This window comes from Anas platyrhynchos, chromosome 5 (assembly GCF_047663525.1).
Source record: "Anas platyrhynchos isolate ZD024472 breed Pekin duck chromosome 5, IASCAAS_PekinDuck_T2T, whole genome shotgun sequence".
NCBI lineage: Eukaryota > Metazoa > Chordata > Aves > Anseriformes > Anatidae > Anas > Anas platyrhynchos.
Window position 1 is genome coordinate 438,730 of NC_092591.1, and position 26,538 is coordinate 465,267.

General features: G+C 42.3%; 1 long non-coding RNA gene across 4 annotated transcripts in view; it reads right to left on the reverse strand.

Moving 5' to 3' along the window:
• Positions 1–26,137, reverse strand: part of LOC106017789 (uncharacterized) — a 45,348-nt gene extending 19,211 nt beyond the window's left edge. The window contains exons 1-4 of one of the 4 annotated variants that reach the window (XR_011809365.1): positions 25,123–26,135; positions 17,490–17,568; positions 8,782–8,886; positions 271–416 (exon numbers count right to left, since the gene is read on the reverse strand). This is a non-coding gene — a long non-coding RNA (uncharacterized lncRNA). Of the gene's footprint in view, positions 1–270; positions 417–3,427; positions 4,115–8,715; positions 8,887–17,489; positions 17,569–25,122 lie in introns of those variants that run through there. The other 3 variants (XR_011809366.1, XR_003497752.3, XR_011809367.1) reach the window with 3 other exon arrangements.
• Positions 26,138–26,538: the final 401 nt, after the last annotated feature.

Here is a 26,538-nt window from a genome sequence, read left to right on the forward strand (position 1 = left end):
AAAACGACATAAAACGACAAAAACGACAAAACGACAAAACGACATCTTTCTGCCCATATATAATAAGGAGATGCTCCCAGATATACAGTTAGGGATGACAGAGGCTGAAGTTCAGAACAGAGCTCATGTTCTCCTGTCAGGCCAGAGGAAGGAGGAACATAGCAGTGTGCCCTAGACTGGCCAGAAACACCTGTCCTTGCAGCTGAACATAATTTATACAAACTGTCTAGAAAAGGTATCATCCATCATATATTAGTGTGCTATCCTTACCTTGCCACATGTGCTGTCCTGACTGGGACTTTGGATGAACCCAGGTCACTGCCACAAATGTCTTCACATGAAACCAGTGCATTGCCACATACACAGACAGAGGAGATGTGGAGTGGCAACATGCAGCCGCCAGAACAGGCTTCTCCCTGTTAATTACAGGAACGGTTTGATTTGCTGGTCATTGTCGCCACCTGTACAACTATTCCTGCTCTACCCGTGGAGACACAGCCTGGGCAGTCCTGAGTGGTCATATGATAAAGACAGGAGGTGTGTCTCATTGCAAAGAGGAAAAAATGGACAGAGTTAATAGTTCATTAGCTCTCATAATACAAGTATGAAGGGAAAAAAAAAAAACAAACAGATTAAATTTACATAGAGTGGATAGAATTTCAAACAAATGCACAATATGTAAATTACAGTTGCAATAACTTTATTTTTTATATATATATATTTCATAATTTAGATATTTAAGTACTCAAAATATAATTAATTATATCTGTATTTTAAGCCCTGCTTTGGTGAATGACAATAAAAATCACTGGGAGGTCCCACTTCCTAATGAATACTGCACTATATAAATAAATACCTGCATTGTCAGATTAAGCACTGTCAATATGAAATTTCAAGACTAATATCACAGTTATAAACACCTTAGAATTTAAGAATTAAACTCTGTCATTAACGTTTATGGACTGACATGCATTATTCTGCACTATATCATCATCACTAACATGAAATAAATAAAAGAGCTGAAACAGTTCAACAGAAATCCAGCCTTACAGATGTCCTGACCCTGTCACAGCAGCTCCGAAACAAGAACTATTACTGTCAGCTGCAGATAGACGGGTCAGGTTTCCCATTGTGTCTCACATGCAGTGAATAGCCCCACTGTAATTATTGCAAATCCACGTAAACTTAACATATGCACAGAAGAAATACTGAAGGAGGAGGCCTACAGCAAACAGGAGGAGGATGGGTTGTGGCGACAGCATGTGCTGAAGAAGAGGTTGTGATGTGAAGTGCTGTTTTACTCACTGGGTGCTACTTAGTACTCAGGTAACATGTAAAGAGATGGAGGAACCAGGCTGCTCAACCACAAATGCAGATTGCTTCCACAGAAGTTTTCATATGCAGGTTGGCAGTGACTACACGGGCAGTCAGTCTTCTTCCTAATATCTAACATAAACCTATCTTCTTTTGGCTTAAAATCATTACCCCTTTTCCTACCACTACATTCTCTAATAAAGAATCCCACTTGCCCATCCTCCCCTCTTTCCTCTAGAGCCCTTTTAAACACTGGAAGGCTTCAAAGCCTTCTCTTCTCGAGGATAAATAACCCCAACTCCCTCACCCTGTCTTTACAAGAGAAGTTCTCCAGCCCTTTAACATTCCTAGTGGCCTGGCTGGGTTGTATCTGTTACGGATAGGGCTGAGCTTACACCAGTCTTTCCTGCTTATCAAAGTAAAATGTTTGAAAGGGAATTGGGAGGAAGGTGTTGTCAGGACCCCTCAGCAAACTCTTCATTTTTCATCAGGAAAAGGTGTCCTTTTCTAAGGAGTTATCCTGAAGTCTCTAAGCATTGAACTGCAAGAATTATACTCTATCCTTTGGCTAAAGTGTTTGCTTTGCAAAGAACTCATGCTATAAGCAGCACTAATTTTGGAGCTCAGAAGCTCCTTCTGTTGTCTTTGAGCTCATGGAAGGGGCTATTATACCTGAAGGAGGAGCAGAGGTCCTAGCAGAGTATTTTAAGGGCCCAAGTGAAAAGGAGCCATGATATGGAAATAAACATGAAAGGGTAAATGCCTGCTAACTACGAAAGATGGGATTACTTGGGAGTTCAGCCAAAGAAAAAGCCAGGCATCTGAGGCTGACGGCTGACGCTTTTTTTTTTTTTTTTTTTTTGTTTTGCTTTGTTTTGTTTTTCTTTGAAAGATTGCAGTAATTTCCTTTGTACTAGTAAAGAGAGCTCTGATGAAGAGCTTGTGTGCACTGAGCACATAAATGAGAATGGTGCTTTGCAAGTTGTCTGAACAAGGTTTGGCCACAAACTCACTCTGATGCTGTGCCTGTGTGCTGCAAGGCTAAACAGGCTTAGGCTACACAGATTTCATGCTCAGATCTTTCAAAAAATAGAGGTGAGGAAAAAAAAAAAAAGAAAAAGAAAACACAAACAAACAAGTAATACATTTTCATAGCTGTCTGGGGCAGTTTGCCTTTGCTCTGACATGATCTGACAAAAAATGAATGGGTCTGGCACCTCACTGTAGTACACTGCTTTGGGCTTTCCTGTTTATGGCGTTCTGCCTGTCCAACTTGCTTTATCTTTGGAGTGATTAATAACTGTCTTGAAGAACTGTGCTGAGTTGTCTTGTATCTTAGCCTACTTCAGTTGCCTCTTTTGAAGAATGTCTCCTGTTTTGTGGGATTCCCTAGATATTCAGCAGATGAATAGCATGACAACTGGCCGCTGCTCACCCACACTAGCAGTGGGCAGTTCCTGACTGTTACGCTCCACAAGATCTTCAGACTTGAGCCTGCCATCTCTGTCCATGTATTCACGCAGGGTTCCACCACATGGACTGCTCACAGAAGGCTATCTCACATGGAAAAAATGTGGAGACAAAGGTGGTGAAAAAGTGATAAGGCTGAAGTAAGAAAGTAGTGGCCCTTTGGGAGGTAGAGGGAGTGCTGATTTCACCATCATGGGAAAAAATAGCACCCTGGCTGATATGGGCAGGATGCAGGACAGCTATTGTGTCTTCTGATCACAGTACTGTATAAAGCTGAGCTTTCTACATGTAACTGACTAATGAGCAGTATAGATCAGTCATATGTCTAGCACCTTAGTATTAGCAAATCCAGAATAAAATGGGGATGTTCACATAACTGAAACAGAAATACATGTGCTGGTCAGTGCAAAGTAAAATCACTACTAGTCCTTGTTCCTCCAAGTTTTTAATGGTTGTGTTTTCTCTAAGTAATATGTTCTTGAATTTAGTATAGTTATTTCTGTGTTTGTATTTTTTGTGTTGGTTTGACTTTTCTTTTTGTGGAATGCTGATTTCTGTATAAAGACAGCACACTATATCTGTGTTCATTTTCTGTCACGACTATAGTGCAACTTTTGGAATGATTCAAAGATCGAAGCCGAAATTCCTTTAAGTGGTATATTCTTTATTGCAGCGCTGGATGCACGGGGGATCTCTCCACCTATCGTGCATACCCAAAGCGGAAAGCAGTCTTGAATTTATACAATCAATCTATCAATATTCTACAAGCGCCTATACATATGCATTACCTATCCCCGCCTTCCCTCGCTTCTCATGCTAATTAGCCTTTTGGCACCTTGCGCCTGCGTAGAGCCTCCCAAGAATTGTGGGCAGGGGTCTTTGGGACGTGGGCAGGGGTCTTTGGGAGGAAGACCCCGAGTCTTCCTCACAGTGTACTTTTCACCTTTGGTCAGGAATCTGCTGAATTGGCACGTTTCTTAATTGCGAGAGCTGGTTGTTGCCAATTCTTCCGTTTGTTGTATCTTTATAATGAATTCCAATGTCCAATTTTGAGATTTATAGTCCTTACATTTGTTTCTCTGTCCGTCTGCCGCTTCCTTATCATGAGTTCCAGTGTCTTGTTTCGAGATATACAGTCCATGTCTGGGGATTGTCCTTGCCTCCCCAATGCCTCCCCAATACCTCCTTAATCAGGAACAAAATAGTTTCATTCGTGTCCTTCATTTCAGCACTTCTTACTCTTCTCTTTATTTCTTCATGGAATGTTTTCTACTTTCCATCTTCTCTTTGCATCATTCCAAAATTCCTCCTGTTCCCATTTCTCTCATATCTTTTCGCATTGCAGATTAAAAGAAAATATTAGAGAAACTTAGAAACCCAATGATGTAACATTCATTATCTTGCCATTTTTGTCAGAGAGGAATTGGAACTTCACTGTGAAGGTTTGTGTTGCCTAGCAACAAGTTTCTCACCAGTGTGGGCCTGTGATGTTGTGCTTACTAATGCAAGTGCCTTTAATGACAAGGCCCAAGTAGTAAAAATCACAGAATCACTGAATTGCTGAGGTTAGGCTACTCAGACTTCCTCTAGCAGCATCGTGCAAGGAGGGCAAAGTGCCAGACAGAAAGGTGCTTATGTCTCTTCCACTGCAAACCTTCATTCGCAGAGGGAGGCTGCAGCACCCATTGGGAGCTCAGCCTTACTGGAGACACCGTCCTCCAGCATACCAAGAAGCATGCTGGTCTCTTGGTAATGTTCAGTGTATAAAGCCCAAACATATATTTGCACCTTGGGAATAGCAGACATAATCTCTGCAAGTGGAATACTGGCTGTTCACACATAGTTTGAAAGAAATTGTTTTGGTTGAGGAAGAGTTTTTGAGGAGACCTGCACTGATGGAGATGCACCAACACTGTGCTTACACTACTGGGAAAGATCATAGCATCAAAGGGTAATTCACGTGGGTCTTCCAAGCTGAAAATGCCTTATTTCACAGAATCACAGACTCACAGAATTGGAGATCGAGTCCAACCCCCCTGCTACAAGCAGTTTCCTCACTTGAAAGGTTGAGCAGGAAAGTTTCCAGGTGGGCCTTTAATATCTCCAGAGAAGGAGACTCCACAACCTACCTGGGCAGCCTGTTCCAATGCTCTGTGAACCTCACTGTAAAGTTCTTACATGTATTTGTGTGGAACTTCCTGTGTTCCAGTTTTTAGTCATTGTCCTTTGTCCTATTGCTGCACACCACTGAAAAGAGCCTGGCCCTGTTGATTTGCCTCACACACTTTACATATTTATAAATGTTGATCAGATCACCTCTCAGTCTTCTCCAGGCTGGACAGATCCAGGTCTCTTTGTAAACACTCTGCTGAACTAGTTTAAAACTGCTTAGGCTGTGTCAGGGACCAAAGGCAGGGCTCCCAATAACCTTGCCCAGATTTCTAATGAACTGTTGGATGAAGGTTATTCCTCCCAGAGCACTGGGGTGCAGGGAAGCATGCAAGAGTAAGCTCTGACAATCATGCACTACAGATGGCATCTTCCCTAGGTGAGCATGGAGTAACATGCTTCTCAACAGCATCAAGGCATCAAAACGAGCCCATCAAAAAGAGTCCAGTGGAGGGCAACAAAGATAGTACAGGGCCTGGAGCACCTTCCCTATGAGGAAAGACTGAGACACCTGGTTCTGTTCAGCCTGGAGAAGAGAAGACCGAGAGGGGATCTTATCAATGTTTACAAATATCTTAATTGTGGGAGACAGAAGGATTTGGCCAACCTCTTTTCAGTGGTTTGTGGGGATAGGACAAGGGGCAATGGCCAAAAAAATGGACCATAAGAAGTTCCGCACCAACATGTGAAAGAATTTCTTCATGGTGAGGGTGACAGAGCACTGGGACAGGCTGCCCATAGAGGTTGTGGAGTCTCCTCTGGAGATAATCAAGGCCTGTCTGGACACCTACCTGGGCAAGATGCTCTAGGGAACCTGCTTTGGCAGGGGGGTTGGACCTGATGATCTCTTGAGGTTCCTTCCCACCTTTACAATTCTGTGATTCTGTGATTCCATGAAACATCACTCATTAAGTCCAACTGTCATAGCAAAGAAGAAAAGACTACACAAGACCTGCTAAATATGATTCTGGAAATTGCATTACAATTTTCTGAGCGAGCTGCTTTGTTTTTTTGTAAATTCAAGCAACTATTGAATGACATTCAGTTTCTTCACCAGTAAAAACTATGATCTTGAACAAAAATGCCAAGCAAAGACTTTTTCTGGCCACTGTGAAACTGTTATTGTGGTGTTTTTTAGGTTGGATTTTTGAAATTTTTAACAAAGATTCTTGGATCTTTTTGTTTTGGTACAAATATCAGTGATTAATTGGGATAGGGTACAAGACTTCAGCTATTACATTATCTAGAATTTTATGTATTTCTCAGAACTTTACTGAACATCCTTCTCATCCTCTTTTCCACTATAATTATGTTTCATGAAAGAGCTTTTCAATTCTAAGGAGGGAAAAGACATTTTCCCTAATATTCATCTTCAGTCTTTGATGTGTCAACCATTAAAGCCCAGTGGACAAATGCAAAGCATTCAGGATAAGACAAAAACTAGAAACAGTCACTGTCCCTCAGAACTTGACTGTGTGGAAAATACAAAGCTTCTCTGATGAAGTAGGGTCACTGACATTTTTTGTTTGTCTTTCAAGCAGTTATCAGCATGTCACACTTTCTTCCACTGCAAAGGCCTTTCAGTGTCTAGGGAAGAGTTTTACATACATCTTTTGTCTATAATCTTCTTTACGTCTTCCGGTACACTATGCAGTTGGACACATTGTTTTGAAGTGGCTTGACAGATCTCTTTTTACATCATGATCCCTGTTGCTTGTTGGGCACTAAAACCTCCATATGAGAATAACCTAGAGACTGTAGTTTCACATGGAAGATACATAAGGAATAGAACAAAGCTGCTGTGAGATTGGTAAGCTTTCCTATTCTTCCTACTAATGCTGTTGTCCCTGTTCCTTGCTGCAGCCCAGCTCCCTTGACCTGCTAGCTGCAATTCTTTTGCTGCAGCCCAGGATATGGTTGGCTTTCTGGGCTGCAAGCACACATTGCCAGCTCATGTCGAGCTTTTCATCTGCCTGTACCCCAAGTCCTTCTCCATAGCGTTGCTCTCTATCTACTCATTGCCCAATCTATATTCATGTTTGGGATTGCGCCAACACGTGCACCTTGGACTTGGTCTTGTTGAACCACAGTTTGTTTGCATGGGCCCACCTCTCAAGCCTGTTAAGGTGTCATCTGCAAACTTGCTGAGGGTGTACTCAATCCCATTATTTGTGTTGCTGACAAAGATGTTAAATGGTACTGGTCCCAATACTGACCCTTGAGGGACACCACTTAACATTGGTCTCCATCTGTGTTCTAGCATGGTTTCCCATACCTCCCCTATGCACCAGCAAGGTTGGCCTTTTTCAACACCCGGAAAAAACAGATAAGAAGGTACCTTTGTGGTCTCCCACTCTGTGTCCTCTCTGACTAGAGCTCGTCTGGAAAGCAAGCAGCAATTTCCCAGTAGCCTCCAGAAAAAATGTGTGCTACTTGGAGCTGTGTTAGCTGTTCACCCATAGAAGTTATTTTTAAACCTATGGTCCCCTTCATCACTTCATATTTGCAGCTCTGTGTTTTTCTCCTTAATTACCCTCTTGGGCTGGAGAAGGCTTTTGCTCACTAAAAGTTCAGGACTACACAAGCCAAGAATAAATAACAGGCACTGATGAATGCAGAGGCAAGAAATAAAAGTGACGTACAGATTTTTCTGCTGCCTGCAATCCCAGTCTCACAAATTTCACAGCTTTTTTTTTTTCCTAGAAATTATGTCTGGAACACTACTTACAGTCCTGGGGGCTTATCCTCTATGTGTCTATCTCATATTAACTCATATTAAATAAATGTTAACTTCTGGCTTCTATCTCACCTCTGGAAACATAATTCACATTTTAATAATATCTTTGTGAAAATATGCATCTGTTTGCATGTTTTGGAGCTGCTTCCTGGTTATTTCAATCTTCAACAATGAAAAACCCAGGTAATTGTGATTTTATGGATTTATCTACATTATCTGCATCCTAATACATTTTATAATCCATTCCTGGGCTTTTTTTTTTTTTTTTTTTTTTTTTTTGCATGTTTAAATGCATTTCCAGATGAAACAAGTCTGTGCACTCAAGTAATAGTAACAGAAGCCTTAAAAATTAAAATCCCATTTTAAGTGCTAGAAATGCTAATAATGTCATGTATATCTAAGGTTACATGCTCTGTGGCTGCTTCTACACATGGCCCAAAACGTACCTGAGTAGTCCCACAAATGATCAGTAGGTGTTGCTGACTATGGATACTTGTGTGTTGTACACAATCCTGTAACATGTACAAATCTGTACTGCACAGACATACAATGTCATGCTGTGCTGTACCTGATTCTTTACCTTTAAGAGCTCCTATCTGCCGACTATGACGGATAGTCCTGGAAGTATGAAATGACCCTTGAAATACTTTGTGCAGGAAAATGCTGCTGTCAATGGTGGTGTGGATATATGACTTTAAGGGTGTTGTGGCTTAACTCTGGCAGGTAGCTAAGTACCACGCAGACACTCGCTTGTTCTCTCCAGGTGGGATGGGGGATGGAAATGGAAATGCTAAAGTGTGAGAACTCATTGGTTGAGATTAAGGCAGTTTACTAGGTACGGCAAAAGCTGTGCATGCAAGCCAAGAAAAACAAGGAATGCATTGGAATTCAAGGAATGATGCTTCCCATCAGCAGGCAGGTGTCAGCCACTTCCAGGAAAGCAGAGCTCATCACATGCAATACTTTCTCGGGAAGACCAATGCCATCACTCTGAATGTGCCCCATTTCCTCTTTACCTTCTTTACCTCAGCTTTTATTGCTGATTGTGAACATCAAATGTATGGAATATCCCTTTGCCCAGTTTGTGTCACCTGTCCTGGCTGTGTCCCCTCCTGGCTTCTGGTGCATCCCCAGTCTCCTTTCTGGCAGGGCAGCATGAGAAGCTGAAAAGTCCTTGGCTTTGTGTGAGCACTGCTCTGCAACAAATAAAAACATCAGTGTGCTATCACTACTATTTTCATCAAAAGTCCAAAATACAGTGCTGTATGAACATCTATGAAACAAAACAAGACAAAAAAAAAAAAGCAAAAAACACTCTATCCCAACCAAAGACATGCCAATGCTGTATTAATAGCAAGTTTCATGGCAACATACACAGAACTACATAGCTCCTCCCTTTACTGGCAGCTGTGGAAGAACTATAGAAATGTAGGAAGACCTTCAGGATCCAAAATTCTAGGAAATCAAGGGCCAGAATTACAGCTCAAGTATAGCTAATGTGATGCCAAACTCTCACTTGAACAACTTTCCTGTACGTAGTTCATTTCCCACTGTGAAGAGCAGACTGTGAGGAAAAGGCTTTGCTCACTTCTGGTGATGCAAGGAGTGGTGGTGTGTGTCACGTTTCATTACAGTGTGGTACGAGTGCAATGCTACTAGATGAAGGAGAATTTTGTGATAATGTGCTTCTCAGCACTATGTATCATTTCACACATAGGAGTTTGCAAATGGTCTTGCCCATTTCTATAACAGTTCTTATGTACTGACAGCTTCAGGATAGCTGAGATTATTTCACATCGTGTTATTGCAAATATCAGTGAGAAAGTGCTGTGTAGATTGAGAGCAGCAAAAGGCTGTAATCTTCTTATCATGGGGTAGTGAGGCATTAACTCTTCAGCCATTGTACAGTCACTGATCTCAACTGGGGTTATTCTGATGGTAAACTTAAGGGGATTTTCCTTCACAACAATAACAACAATAATAATAATAAATAATTTATTATATGTTCTCTTTTCCAATTAAGTTATTTGAGGTTGGTCTTGGCTGGATATTGAAATATTTGTGTTTGTAAGGTTAGGGCCACGTAACGAGGTGGAACTAGTCATGTAAGTAAACAAGGATGATCATTTTATAGAAACATTAGGGGAAGGAGCACTGCACCAAATCCATTTAATTCATTTTGGTGAAAATAACACATTAAATTTCCACAGTGAAATGCAAAATTAGTTGAACAGTTAACAGAATGGAAAATAGCTATGATATGTAAACATCTGTAAAAAACAGTATTTAAATTATTTTTTAGCATGGTGATTTGAAGGCTAAATCTTCAATCTCTGCTATGCTAGATGAGACCCCAGGTTTTGTGGGTGAGCGGTGGTAGGCAACACCCCAATGCAGTGTGGTGTGTCAGTGAGCATCCCAAACCAGGGACCTTGTGTTTATTGCAGTATTGCATTGGTGTCCCAAAGAAGCCATGAAGACTGGTATTACTTTGGGAAGGGCTGTGGTTGGCAATAGGCAGCCCACCCAGCCCTGGAGCACAGAGTGACCTATGATTTGAGCCAGACACAAAACTTCAATCTGCCACTAGGCAGACAAGGGCCAGCTAGCAAAGCTGTTATGAAATGCTACTCCTGACTTGCAGGAGACCTAGTGGTGTTCCCCAGGGTTCAGTACTGGGGCCAGTTCTCTTCAATAGCTTTATCAACGAACTGGACAAGGGGATTGAGTGCACCCTCAGTAAATTTGAAGATGACAACAAGTTAGATGTGAGTGTTGATCTGCTTGAGGGTAGGAAGGCTCTGCAGAGGGATCTGGATAGGCTGGACTGATGGGCCAAGGCCAACTGTATGATGTTCAGCAAGGCTGGGTCCTGCACTTGGGGCACAACAACCCCATGCTATACTACAGGATGGGAGCAGAGTGGCTGGAAAGCTACCCATTGGAAAGGGACCTGGGGGTATGGATCAACAGCCAGCTGAATATGAGCCAGCAGTGTGCTCAGGTGGCCAAGAAGGCCAACAGCATCCCGTCTTGTATCAGAAATAGTGTGGCCAGCAGCGCGAGGGAAGTGCTCATCCCTCTGTACTTGGCTCTGGTGAGGCCACACCTCGAATCCTGTGTTCAGTTTTGACCCCTCACTACAAGAAGGACATCGAGGTGCTGGAGTGTGTCCAAAGAAGAGCAACAAAGCTGCTGAAGGGTCTAGAAAACAAATCTTATGAGGAGCAGGTGAGGGAGGTGGGACTGTGTAGCTTGGAGGAAAGAAGGCTTAGGGCAGACCTTACTGTACAATTACCTAAAGGAGGATTTTAGCGAGGTGGGGATCAGGCTCTTCTCCCAAGCACCAAGTGATAAGACAAGGGGAAATAGCCTTGACTTGTACCAGGGGAGGTTTTGGTTGGATATTAGGAGAAATTTATTTACTGAAAGGGTTGTGTGGCATTGGAATAGGCTGCCCAGAGAAGTGCTTGAGTTACCATCCCTGGAGGTCTTCAAGAATCTTCTGCGATGTAGAACTTAGTTGCATGGTTTAGTGGTGGACTTCTTAGTACTAGGTTGAAGGTTGGACTAGATAATCTTACAGGTCTTTTCCAACCTGAATGATTCTATGAAACACTGCTTCATCTCTGTCATTTGTGCTGACCACCAGAATGTGTGACAAGATCAGCACCACGTGGAGACCCCAGACCACTCAGAGCTTGTGTCCTATGCACTGGGGAGACAGAAAAACACCTCAGCTTCACTCTCCTCCTGCTCTGTGCAGTCTGCTGTGGCTCTCTCCCAACTTGCTTCCTACTTGAAGGTAATGGGAAGCTGCTTTCATGTGTAACAGCCATGTGTCACTATCCTGACCCTGTATAAATGATCAGACACTCCTTAGTTTACATAAGATTAAACGAAAAGCACTCCGGAACATACTGCTTATGTAACCAGGGCAAAGTTGTGAAAAAGGTTATACACTTCTCATCTCAATGTATTAGTCAGGACATATTTCTCATAGCTACTTAGCCACAAATACCACTGCTATATTCCTCTTCAGCTCCAGAGCAGCTGGACACCACAAGCATTTCAGCATGGACTGTACAGATGCAGGGACTGTATAGATGACTGTACAGACTGGGAATACTTAGGTATCTAAATGCCCACACATGGCAAGAGCAAAGGTGAAATTGAACAGTTGTTCTGGTGTTGCAGATGGAGAACAGAATGCTACTCACACAAAGTAAAACTTGGACTGTGGAGGGGACAGAAAAAGACTGATGAAACCCTGCCCAGTGCCCAGAGACCAGACCAACTCTAACTGTTTTGTGCCTGCACTACAGCAGACATTCGTTACCAGTGCATGGTTTGATGCACAGGTATCTCCCCACTTGGCCTATCTGCAAAGAAAACAACTGTGTGCTTTCTACTACTAAAGTGACTTCAGCATAGAACTTGTCAAGGAGATGGGGGGGGGTGGGGAGGGGGGGGAGGGAGGGAGTTGAACCCTAAAACTAAAAGGAGAGCTTAACTGTCCTGCTGATAATGTCCAGGGCTGATTCATCTCCCTTCTGTGTGTCCAGAAATGTGCATAAACTGTGCAAGGTACCGAAGGGGGAAGAACTGTATTTAGGAAATGGGTAATAGTAATTCCTATGTCAAGCTGGCTCCAAGTTCTGTGAGTACGTAGAGCTACATGCCATTGTACACTGCAGGTGCAGTTAGGATGCATGCATTTTTCAGAACCTCTCTCTCTCCTGGCAATGACGGCGTAGTCATACTCAAAAACAGTTTATACATGGGGCCTGGACCCTGCCAGCCTCCAGGGGAACCTGGTCCAGGCTGCCCTGCAGATGGCAGTCCTGCACTGTGACCGCCTGTCAGAGTCGTGTTCCAAAACTGGCTTAATCGTACAGGGGATACTTGGCTTTTACCTTAATATTGCTGTGAAGCAGACTGTGTCCCAGAATTTTATGGATTCGTTAAAACATGCTCCAGAGAAGGAAATTCATAGCTTCTATTTAGTTTTGTAAAACAAATGCACAGATTTACTATGCTGCAGGGTCGTTTGTTTCAAAGGTGTTTTGAGTAGATCGTGAAGTATTCTCTGCTGCAGTGGCCTAGGTCACATTTCAGCCCTTGCTGACTAAAAGCTTTGCCTGTGGGTATTACACTCACACTTTTGTTTTGGTCTACGCAGTAAAGAGTAAAAAAAAAAAAAAAAAAAATCTATTTTACAAAAAACGGATAGAGCTTTCCCTCCATAATATTTGCCAAAATATTTTTCCATCAAATTCTCCTCAAAAATACCCCGTGGGGGAGAGGGACTGGGCTGAGAATGGTGGAGATAGATGGGAAGGAAAAAAGGCACCTTTGCAACACCAGTCTCCTTATCACACTGTCACTGTGCAGCACTTCCACTACTGCTCACACTCCATGGGCCCTGTGCTGAGCTCAACAGGCCCCCCACACTGTGGCTCATCACACCAGTGCTGCCTGCACCTGCCTGCAGCAGCCTCTGGCCTTTTGGAGCTGGGACAGTGATGTCTGCATCGATGAGATGGCTGTTTATGGTCTGCTTTTAGTCTTTATGTGGCACCACATTTTTACATAGATCTGTGACTCTTCGTGTACAGGAAGTTGAAAAGCAAACACCTCCTGGACTGCTTTAGCAAGAGTAGAAACAGTAGGTATAGGGCAATAACTGCTCCTTTCTACTCAGTACTGCACACATCTGGTGTGTTGTCAACAGTTCTGTGGCCCACAGTATAAGAAAGCTTTTAAGAAACTGGGAAGAGTGTAATAACGGAGCTGTAAGGTGGTAGGGGCTTGAGCATATGATATAAGAGAGGCAGAGGGAGCTGGGCTTGACTAGTTCGGTGATGAGAATATTATTAGGTAACCTAATAGTTGCCCTCAGATACTTGCAAGGGCCATTAAGATTGTATGATCCAGATGCCTGTCAGCACAATATAAATAAAAAGTAAACGTCCCCTTTCCTTGCCTCACTGTTTCCTTGTTTTCTGCTATCTTTCTGTACATTCAATTTGTCTAATTCTCATATTCACCTGTCATGGTTTTGGCTGGAGTAGAGCTAATTTTCTTCATAGAGGTTCATACAGTGCTGTGTTTTGGACTTTTGATGAAAATAGTGGTGATAACACACTGATGTTTTTATTTGCTGCAGAGCAGTGCTCACACAAAGCCAAGGACTTTTCAGCTTCTCATGCTGCCCTGCCAGAAAGGAGACTGGGGATGCACCAGAAACCAGGAGGGGACACAGCCAGGACAGGTGACAAAACTGGGCAAAGGGATATTCCCAGCAGGGGGTTTGTACTAGGTGATCTTCAGAGGTCCCTTCCAACCTCAGACATTCTGTGATTCTGTGTCTTTCTCTGACATCTAGGTACTACAGAATAGGCAGCCATGAAATAGCTTGGGCCCTGACTCCAGATACTGTCAAATATACATGCATACTGCTAGAATATGATATAATAAAATGAAGGGATGTGTTATTTTCTTTCCTTCAGATTAATTAAAGAAAAAAATAGGACCCTTTTTCTCACCAGTATCTTATTCCAAGTCTCAGAAAGAACCATCAAACATGGTCTTAATATTTCATGAGCTGGCACATGCTAACTCTAGGCAATGCAAAATGTTTCCAAAACAACACTTGCGAAAAAATACAATTACAATTTAAAATGTGTTTGTTGACTATTCTGCTAGCCTGAAAAAGCAGGAAAGTGGATAAACTTCCTCAGATAAATGTGATTTTGTGCTAGGCTATACTTACAGAGTTTGGACTATGACAGTAACAAGTGTAGATTTCCATGTCAGCCACATGTAAATGTGTTAATAGCTCATAGTGAGAGATTTTTATTTCTACACTTTGAATATGAATATTTAACAAAGGATTTTACTGATTAGTTACACTCTAGTCTCAGGCATAGTCCTTCACTTATGGCCTCTGGGAATGTAAAGAAAAAAAAAAAAGGAGTTTGCATGATATTCTATAGTGCTCTAATTAATCATTTATTCACCATAGATTTTTCATTCTTTTTCTTATGATGAAACTGTTGTCAGGCAATGTAAACTTAGCCAGTATAATAATTCTTTGTTATTTCTGTGTATCTTCAATACTTTTGCTTCCTTGTGAACAACTTCTTGGAGGTACTCAAACTTCAGAATTTATGCTGTTAGAGCAGTGCTGTCAGGAATATGCTGTTGTTTTTATGCCTTGTCTGAATCTGAAGGGCATTCACAACATACATAGATATCAATGCATATAAACGGAATTCTAGGAATGTAGGCCTGAAATTCCACAAAAAGCTGTGCATGACCAATAGCAAGGAAATTGCTTCCCCCTCTCCCCATGACAACCAGCTGGGATAAGCAATACTGAGAGTATGAGGTACTACTGAGGTTGACAAGCAAACAGAAGGTGGCCTTTAACTCCCTTAACCTAAGGTGTGCTTTCACATAGATAGTCACACACAAAAGGTGGTTTAGCAGGCAGTCACTCTAAAAAGGTGCACATGCCAAAAGTGCAATCACAATTGCCATATGCTTCAAATATGTACACACCCAGTGGACAGTTAGCAAACACTTTGTATTCTCTAGAGGAGCTTGTGGTGAATACAAAGAAACTGGAGTTAATAACATTGGATTCCATTTATAAGTAAATCTGAGATTCCAGCATGGGTTATACTTTGTCCTGCAATATATCGATGATATGCTACCTGACAAAACTGCCCAATTAAAGGGAATGAGTTTAATGCAGGTGTGGTGTCAAGTGTATGGCTAAGATCAAGAGATTTTTGCTGCAAAGGCAGATCATTAAGAAAAGTTATTTGCAGGAGTATACTTTTTAGGCACTTTATTAAAGATACCAAAACCCAAAATTCAGAGTGGATGACTTAGTCATACTGTTTATGTTTTAGTATAGGACCTGGAAACTGCCTTGGAAATTGGAGTCATGTACTAGAGTTCTCAAGATAGAGAACGAGTTATTTGTGTTGTATGATTCTTTGTTGTCTCTTATCTTCACTAAAGGAGAGTCAAGAAGTCTCCAAATAACTTGTAAACTGCTCACTGGCACATTCTGTAAGTTTGATGATTGGTAACATATGCAGAGAATTGATTTTTATGAAAGGTAACCATTAGAACTTTTGAGTGGAGGTCATCATAGTCTTCCGTAACATCATCTCTCATCCAGAATTTTTTTTTCTTCTTTTTCTTTTACAATCCTTTCAGTTAATAAGCTCCTGATACTATATGACAACAAGAATTGTTCTCCTCCCTGTACAAGAGTATGAGTCTTACAAACATTCCCTGCTGGATGGGAAGGGAAAATATCTGGGAATATTAGGTTTGTAGGGTACATTCCCTGGTATAAAATAAGTGATAGAAACACAGAAATCAGTAGAAGAGAACAAGGAATGAGCAAGGCAACCAATTGGCAGGATAGACAGCTGTTTCAGCAGAACAGTTGAACAAACTTTGTCTTGTTCTCTGTAAGCATTGCAGAAAATCAATTTTGGAGCAACTGTAAGATAACTGCTGAAGGGTTGACCTATACAAAGGCAAAAGCAAAACTGGAAGTTTTTTTTGAACAAGTGTCATAGAAGTATAGTTGAATGCGCGTTATTTTTATCTATGTTTTTATTAATTTTACACTGAAGAATGGATGACCCATGATTCTTCAAAATATTTAAAGACCACAGGTAATTTTGGGAAGACAAAAATCCATCAAATAGTAAACATGTCATCTTGTACTGTTCCATAGCTACTAGCTGTAGTGATATTTTTTCTTTACACTAGCATAGCAAAGACCAAGAAATTAAGAGGTTTCTCCTTGGAAGGTGACATTTATGAATAGCTTGGGGAAAAAAAAATGAACAAAGAAAAGTACACATTTTTGTTAGGACTGAAATAGTGGTCAATTGCATTGTTGTTGTAGCAAAGTAAACATTGAAAAAATGTGTAATAAACTAAATTAGATAGTATTAATGAAACAGACAGAGCAGTACTGTCAGCAGCAGCCCTTTTGCTAGCATAACTGCAAAGAAAACCTAAGTTTTGACTCTAAGTAAAGGCAAATGATAATTATTTTCTTAATTAATATAAGCAATTAAGCTCTTCCTTGTAGAACAATCTTTGATTGAAAATTGAATCTTAAAAAATATTGAATTCCCAGTAGTGTACCCTTACAAAGTTGATCCACCTGCATTTGAATTAACTTTCTGAAAGTAACTTCATACTCTCCAGGTATCAGAGATTTAGTGAAATGCTAAATAAACCCCAAACTCTCTCGGCCTCCTTGGGGTAAAATAATCTAAACAAACTAAACTTTGAGCAGCTAAATGCTGATGCACAGGTATATACTGTAACAAAACTACTGCACTGACAAAAGTATTAATTTACAAAGAAGAATTAACAGAGACTACATCGACTTACATATTACCACATTCAAAATAAAATTTAAACACTCTGTTAGGAATTTGGGAAGTTTTAAAACATGAAAAATGTTGCTGCATTTCTCAGGGATATATATGTATTTCTAACAGACAGAAAATCCATTAGAATAGCCTAAGGCAATCAGTAACTGAATGAACTCTACAGGAGATGGGAGCAATAGCAAATGGCATTTCAATAGTTAGTTAACTTTTTTTTATATGATCTTTGCCAAATTTGAAGGGTCAGTATAGCACTGTAGAGGGCAAACAGAGGTACAAGAGGTGGGGGACAACTGTGGACAAGGGCAGGTAACAGTCCGGTTATGGTCCTAAATGCTGCAGTTCTCAGTCAGTGGACTTACCTTCTCAGCTTCTTCTCTGTGTTGCAAGTTGCACAAAATTCTGGGTAACTTTAGAACAACAGATGGATAGGTGAAGACTCTGTGGAAGGAACAGTTTAATTCTCAAACCTTGTAATGCATACCCATCATACTCACCATTTCTAGATTCTTTATGCTTTCTATAAATTTGTACATTGCCTCATATAAGCCATAATCTGCAGATGAATATAAATATATATTTAACATATATCCGGAGTTTAACGTTCAATTAGCATTATATTAAGGCTCCTTTTTTTTTTTTTTAAATTACACATGAATTATCTTTGAAATTTTCTAGTATATTAAAATGCCTTTGACCAGTGCTGTTATTTTGCCATGTGTTTACATTTAACTAGTGAGCTGAAATTTTCAGGATGAGCTTTGATGAGCCAGAAATATACCTTGGAGGAACAGACTAGGTTAGTAAAGTGAGGTAGATCGTGGCAAGACAGTGTTGCACAAATGCACTGTCAAACCCAGTGGATGAGCTAGCTCTCTGTTTTTCTTAATTGCAAACATGTTGTAATGAACTGCTGTGAGGAGGGGAGGTGGACACTGTATGCAGTTAAATCCTCAGTAGAAAAAATACACAAGTATAAAAATGGCTTCTATGCAAGTAGAAGAATGTTTCTGCTGCTGAAAGGAGCTCGTTTTTGTGATACGGGCAGTAAGCAGTTGCAGGGCTGCATAGTGATCCATAGCCAACAAAACTGAGATATGAGCACTTAATATAAACTATGACCCTGACTGATGAACTCACAATGATGTGAGTTTATTTATTTATTAATTTTGTGGGATACCTTTTCCAGCATTTCAGTCCTCACAGAAATGCTGTTTATCTGTAATGTCACCAAAATCCACCAGGAGATGAAGCCTGGATATTGACACATATTGGTGCAGTCTTTGTGACCTTCATGTTTTTTACAGGATAAAAGCAAAAAGAGCTATTTTAAATAAAACTACTTTTTTTTTTTTTAATGGAAAAAAAAAAACAAACACTTTGTTTTGACAAAATGGGCACTTTCCACTGGAATCCTGATAGGTGAAAAATGCCTGTCTTGTCATGATATAATCATCATATAGCTTGGGTTGGAAGGAACCTTAGACTATCTAGTCCTAACCCCCCTGCCATTGGTAGGGACACCTCTCACTAGACCAGGTTGCTCAAAGCCCCATCCAGCCTGGCCTTGAACACTTCCAGGGATGGGGCATCCAGAGCTTCTCTGGGCAAACCTGTATCTGTAGCATTAGAATTATTATATAATTCATACGCTTTATAACATTTAATGTGAACTATTGAAAAAAAAAAAAAAAGAGGAAAGGATGTTTTTCAATGTACAATTCTTTCTGAGAAAGGAGATGCTGAAACTACTCTGTGGGAAGGAGCATCTGAATGCTTCTGGGAGCCCAGAACTGGACACAGTACTCCAGGTGAGGCCTGACCAAGGCAGAGTAGAGGGGGAGGATCACCTCCCTTGACCTGCTGGCCACACTCATTTTCATGCACGCCAGGATCCCATTGGCCCTCTTGGCCACGAGGGCACACTGCTGGCTCATGATCAACCTGTCATACACCAGGACCCCCAGGTCCTTCTCCTCAGGGCACTTGTCCAGCAGGTCATCCCCCAGCTTGTACTGATGGAATGATAAGGTTGAGTCCCTATGGGTTAGGTTTGGTGGGAAGGCCAACAAGGCAAGCATCATGGTGGGGGTCTGTTACAGACTGCCGAATCAGGATGAGGAGACAGATGAGGAGCTCTACAGGCAGTTGGCAAAAGCTGCAAAATCGTCAGCTCTTGTCCTTGTGGGGGACTTCCCAGACATATCCTGGAAATGCAATACAGCTCAGAGGAAGCAGTCTAGGAGGTTTCTGGAGAATGTGAAAGATAGTTTCCTAATGCAGCTGGTTAGTGACCCTACCAGGGGAGGTGCCCCACTGGACCTTCTGTTCACAAACAGAGAAGAACTGGTGGGAGACGTAGAGGTCGAAAGCTGTCTTGGACAGAAGTGACCATGAAATGGTAGAGTTTCCTATTCTTGGTGGAGTCAGGAGAGGGACCAGTAAAACTGCTGTCTTTGACTTCTGGAGGGCAGACTTTGAGCTGTTCAGGGCATTGGGTGGCAGAGTCCCTTGGGAGGCAGTTCTGAAGGGCAGAGGAGTCCAGGAAGCCTAGGCACTCCTCAAGAAGGAAATCTTAATGGCTCAGGAGTGGTCTGTCCCCACGTGCCCAAAGATGAGCCGGCATGGAAGAAGACCAACCTGGCTGAACAGAGAGTTGTAGCTAGAGCTTAGGAAAAAAAAAAGAGGGTTTATGATCTTTGGAAAAGAGGGCAGGCCACTCAGAAGGATTATAAGGATGTTGTAAGGATGTATAGTGACAAAATTAGAAAGGCCAAAGTTCAACTGGAGCTCAATTTGGCTACTGCTGTTAAAGACAACAGAAAATGTTTTTATAAATACATTAACACTAAAAGGAGGACTAAGGAGAATCTCCATCCTTTACTGGATGCGGGGAGAAACTTAGTAACGAGAGATGAGGAAAAGGCTGAGGTGCTTAATGCCTTCTTTGCCTCAGTCTTTAGTGGCAAAAGCAGTTGCTCTCTAGATAGCCAGTACACTGAGCTGGTGGAAGGGGATGGGGAGCAGAATGTGGCCCTCACAATCCATGAGGAAATGGTTGGCGACCTGCTACAGCACTTAGATGTACGCAAGTCGATGGGGCCGGATGGGATCCACCCAAGGGTGCTGAGAGAACTGGCAGAAGAACTGGCCAAGCCGCTTTCCATCATTTATCAGCAGTCCTGGCTATCATGGGAGGTCCCAGTAGATTGTCAGCTAGTAAATGTGATGCCCATCTACAAGAAGGGCCAGAAGGTCGACCTGGGAAACTATAGGCCTGTTAGTTTGACCTCAGTGCCAGAGAAGCTCATGGAGCAAATTATCTTGAGTGTCATCATATGGCACTTACAGGGCGATCAGGCAATCAGGCCCAGTCAGCATGGGTTTATGAAAGGCAGGTCCTGCTTGATGAACCTGATCTCCTTCTATGACAAAGCAACATGCTTGGTGGATGAGGGAAAGGCTGTGGATGCGGTCTACCTTGACATCAGGAAGGCTTTTGACACTGTTTCCCACACCATTCTCCTCGAGAAACTGGCTGCTCTTGGCTTGAACTGGTGTACACTTCGTTGGGTTAGAAACTGGCTGTGTAGCCGGGCCCAAAGAATGGAGTCAAATCCAGTTGGAGGCCGGACACTAGTGGCGTTCCCCAGGGCTCGGTACTGGGGCCAGTTCTCTTTAATATCTTTATCGATGATCTGGATGAGGGGATCAAGTGCACCCTCAGTATATTTGCAGACGACACCAAGTTATGTGCATGTGTCCATCTGCTCGAGGGTAGGAAGGCTCTGCAGGAGGATCTGGATAGGCCAGACCGATGGACTGAGGCCGACTGTATGAGGTTCCACAAGGCCAAGTGCCGGGTCCTGCACCTGGGGTGCAACAACCCCAAGCAGAACTTCTTCCATGAAAGCATTGTTAGGCATTGGAATAGGCTGCCCAGGGAAGTGGCTGGGCAGTCACCATCCCTGGAGGTCTTTAAAAGACATTTAGATGTAGAGCTTAGTGATACGGTTTAGTGGAGGACTTGTTAGTGTTAGGTCAGAGGTTGGACTAGATGATCTTGGAGGTCTCTTCCAACCTAGATGATTCTGTGATTCTGTTTGGTGGGTCAAGCACATCACAGCCTATTTACAGTGACAAAATATCTGATAGACAATTCTTCAGAGTGATCTCCAGTACCAGTCATTTCCAGTACCAGTTATTTCTGAGCTATGTAAAAGAACCTGAGAGAACAGCAGGATCACAGGATCTGAAATACACAACACTTTGCTGTTTGTATATCATGTATTTTTACTTCATTTTTCAGTGATCCTTCATTTATATATATATATATTAAGGTATCAGAGTTTAAATGTGTTCTGAAACATTAAGTATGGAAACACTGCCCCAAGAAGAAGATTTTTGTGGATTATCATGAAGATGTCTTCTTGTTTTGAAAGGAGGGAAAAAAATGACTGGAGTCCCACAGAATAATTCCATCATAGCAGTAACAGGAGAGGACAATTAAAAGCATTTTAAAGCCCTCATGAAGTTCCCTCATGAACTTTGCTTAGAATTTGAAATGGGACACATTCTGACATACAGTTTTGACGGTATTGCTGTTTTCAGGGGGAGAAAGGCACTTTTCCTGGTTTTGTTGTTGTTGCTGTTCATTTATTTATTTATTTATTTATTTATTTATTTTCCTGGAAAAAATACTTTCTCTCTGTTTTCTGACTACTGCATTTTCCTCTGTGCTGACTTAAAAAGTTTAGGGAATTAATCTTGTCATTGATTTTAAAGCTTCATTAGCACTATCATCGTTAAGTGAATGAAAATGCCCTTGCTGTTTCTACTCCTTTATATTTTCATCAGATAATTGAGTCTGGACCTCATTAAGGGATGAATGCACTTCTCAAGTGACAGCCCAGCTGTGTAACATGAAGCCTGCAATGAATAGTCACTAAGCTATGTACACAGGATAACAGAATATACAGAGCCTCCTTGAACATTTGAATACTTTTTTAATATCCTTAAAGGTACTACCTAAAGTAGAAAGGGTGAGAAATGTTCAGCTAAGATGGACCTGGGAGGAACTGGGAATATTTGCCACCTATCTGTAATGTAATGTGCTCAGCAGTGTAAAGGCAAACACAAGTGGCAGGGCACTGCAAGGCACAAGAAACTGCAGCTCCTGAGATGAGTAATAATATACAAGATAGATCCTGACCTGATATTACTTGAATGTTTCAACATTTGCAAACAGTGATTAAAAATCTTAACAACAGCAACAAAAATATCTCTATAAAGGCAAATGACTGTTTTATGCAAGAGAAGACTTTTGCTGCCTTTTATTTACTTGCACATCTTTTATTGCCAGGTGGAAGAGCATGATAATCAGTACAGTGTTTTAGGACGAACACTTCCCACGTTCCTCCACATTTTCCAGACAGTCTTTTTTATCTCTTTTTTATATCCCCATTGTGTGCCATAACTGTACTGAAGCAATATTTTAAAACAAGTAAGATTTTTGCATGTGCATTTTGTGGGGAAGTGCTCACAGATGCCCATCTTTACTCAGATGTAATATTACTATACTTAGAAATACCTTACACAAAATCTGTATTGTTGTGCTTGGAAAAAAAGACACTAAATTTGCTCTGTCTCTGTGAGGGTATTTACCCTCAGCTAGTGAATGTGTACAGAGCTAAATGAAGCTTGAGGGGCCGAGATGTAAAGTTGTGCTGTGGGACAGGCCCATGTCAGCTTTATATTCTGAAGGACAGTTTCTTTAGAGGGGGATGCCCAAGTGCAGAGTAAGGTCCATGCCTGAGAACAAAAGCCTGCAGGAGCCTTGCTCTGCCTGTGGCTGTCTGAGAAAGAAGAGCAAAGGCAGCCACCTGCTATCCTGGAAGCATGGCAGCTCTTGGGGCCAACTGGTGGGATGCTCTGTGCCCATGGGGAAACCCAGCAAAGTGCTCTGGGCTGGCTTGGCAGCCCAAGTTAAGTCTGCAGGTGCCTCCACTATCCCCTGGATAATTGTACAGCACGGCTGAAGAATGAATTGCTGATGTTGCCTTCCAGTTTTGACCCTTGCTTTAGCAGTCATACAATGAGCATACTTTGTATGCACTGTCCCAGTGTATATATGCAGCGCTGTGCTGCAGGCACAGCTTGGCAGTTGCAGGCACATCCTCTGATAGCCCATGGGAGCTCAAAGCAAGAGGTATGTGACAAAGTCCATCTCCAGGATGCCACATGCCATTTCAGCGCAGCTCCAAACAAATACTGCTGCCCTGCCTACATTTCGTTAGTAAATACATCTTGCAGGCTCCAAATCATTGCAAGGAATATAGATTCACAGTCACCACCACTGCTGAAAGCAATTTCCTTACTCCACACTCTACCCTTCACTGCTCCTCACACTGCTGCTGTGCAGAGCCTTGCAAACGTCTGCCACAAGGCCTTGACATCTGAAGCAATCTTGAATGAAAACACAAACTATATTTTGGAGGGTGTCAGATTAGGTATTTTTTAATTCTGTTCACAATGAAGTCCCTCCATGGCACATTAAGTGCTAGGTAATAAACTGTTATCTTGTTTATGTGTTTAAATTGGACCACAAAAAATCAGTGACTGGACAAATATTTTCCCCCGAAAGTCTAGCCTTACTAGCCTCACTTGGAATTTTATTTGTACTGTATAAAAACTGATGGTTCTATTTAACTACAGTCTACACAGAAACTGAAACTGCATTTAAAAATGTATTTCAGAAGGTCAGAAATTTTAGGAGAAAAAAAATAACTTTGAAGCAATAAATGAGACAGCGAAACAGGATGATCCCCCTTCCACCACCCCCTACCCCCCCCCCCCAAAAAAAAAAGGCAAAACAAAAAAGGGAAAACTTCCTGACAAAATCTGCTAAATTCTCTAAAGCCATCTCTTTGCCTGACTTCAGTTCTATGTAGGTCTGTTTGTTGTCATTGGCCACAGCACCAGCTCAGCAGCCATTATTTTATAGTTGTTTTTTTTTGCCTCTGGTACCTCTTTGTTCCCTCTTGGATCATAGTCTCCATTGCAGAGGTCACACTAATGATGAAGTCACAGTAGTTCTCACCAGGGAAGAAATGATCAAGATTTGTCTCATATGCTCAGACCACAGCTTGGATTCTGCAATCAGTTAATCATCTCACTCCCTAGAATTTGGCCAAGCATTCAGGGATATCTGTCCATCTCCTTTATTATATTTTGTTGTGGCTTAACACCCATGGGCAGCTAAGCTCCACAAGGGCACTGTTTTGCTCCTCCTCCTAAGAAGGACAGGGGAAAAAAATGATGAAACAAGGCTCATGGTTTGAGGGCTTATGGGTTGAGTTAAGTGCAAAACTCTCACCAGTTATTGTCATGGGCAAAACAGACCCAGCATAAGGGAGATTAATGTAATTTATTGCCTATTACTAACAGACTAGAGCAGTGAGAACTAAAAGCAAACTAAAAACCTCTCCACCCTCCATCCATACTCTTTCACCTCCTCCCCCCTAGTGGCACACTGGAACTGGGGAATTAGGGATTCAGTCAGTCCCTAATTTGTGATAAAAAATAATAAAAAATATTATCTAATTTAGATAATAAACAAAGTATAGCCCACAGAAAGCTTAGGTTTTTCTCCCTAGTTCAACAAAGAAACAAACCAAGAGAACTTGCTTAGCAAGGATGAAAAATCTGACCTATGCTTGTGTGACAGGGCACAGTCAGTAACTGCATCTGCTGCACTATGCCCGCATCTGATAGAAAACCACTTACAGAAGGTACTCGTTAAGCACGTTGCTTTTTTATCCAATGTCTCAGACCATAAACACACATCCTGCCCTAGTTCAAGGCGATAAGCTGCCACAGCTTAGGCCTTAAGTTCAGAGCCCCTAAACCAGTCCCTCCGACAAGCGAGGAACCCCCCGCGCCTGCTGATTCCTGACCTCCGGCCACTGCGCACGCACGGCTCGAGGCCGCACTTACCTCACTTCCGCCTCCGCAGCGTGCTGCTCGCGCCCCGCGGCAGCGCCAGGCCGGGGGGCGGGCACGGCGGCTCGGGGGGCGGCGCGGCGCGGAGCTCGCAGCCCGGTGCTGCTCGGCGGCGGGGCTCGGGCCGCGCCCCTCGCGGGCGCCCGCCGACGGGGGGGGGGGGCAGCTGCCCCCGCCCTGTGCCCGACAGACGGGCGTGCGGCGGCCGGCTCTCTTGGAGACGCTTTTTCCGCAGTCCGTGCTGGGGAAAGAAAATGGAGCTGCTCACGTCCCGTGGAGCTCACTTGGAATTTCAGAATCCTGTTGCTTGTCTGCATATTGCTGTAGCACGATGTTTCAGGCTCTCAGATAAAGGGATGCTTGCAGCTTTTTGTCCGTGCTTGTGTCTAGCATCAGATTTCTAGATTGTGTGTTTATTTATTGCGTACACTGTTACCGTAACTGCTGGCTTTTTGCGTGGATATAAAGTGTAACCTTAAACAAGACTTGAAAACAGAGTAGTGACAGATTTATAGTTCCACAAATACACTGGCTCAATGGACTGATACTACTGCTGCTCACGGGCAAAACCCGAGTGCAACACATAGGGCCGCCTAAATGGCAAAAGCCTTCCTCAGTGCCACATACAAAAGCTCTGCTAAATCCTGCAATGCCTGCAGACACAATGAAAGTTCAGAAAGTGGCAGGAAATTTCATAGACCAGAAACAGTAGCAACCAAGTGCTGAATTAAAGGACTTCTTCTAGTGAGAGACATAAAATGAACCAATTTCTTGAGCACACTTGAGTTTAGGGGAGTCTGCAGTTCCACTCTAGCAAATTTCACAGAAACATAGAATGCCTTGGATTGGAAGGGACCCTAAAGATACCTAGTTTCCATCCGCGCTGCATAGACAGGGATGCCACCCACTAGATCAGCTTGCCCAGGGCCTCATCTAACCTGTTCCTGAACACCTCCAGGGTTGGGGCATTCACAACCTCTCTGGCAAATTTAACGCAGAGGAAACTGGAAAGACTCAGAATTTTAAAGGGAATAAGGATATCCTAACAATAACACTAAAACAATTTTCAAAAGGAAACAAACAAGCAAAAAAATAAAAAGAAAACACAAAACAGAGTTTATGTTGAATATATTCTGGATCATAGCTATGCTAAGATACACAGAGAACAGAGAGGTGACTGGTGACAACCAACCAACATGGCTTCACTAAAGACAAAGGTGCTTGAAAAATTTGGTGTCCTTCTATGACAGGGTTACAGCATTCATGGATAAGGGAAAAGCAACTAATGTCATCTATCTGGAATTGTGCAAAACGTTTGACACTGTCCCACATAACATCCTGGTCTCCAAACTGGAACGTCTTAGATTTGATAGATGGACAACTCAGTGGATAAGGAATTGGCTGGATGGT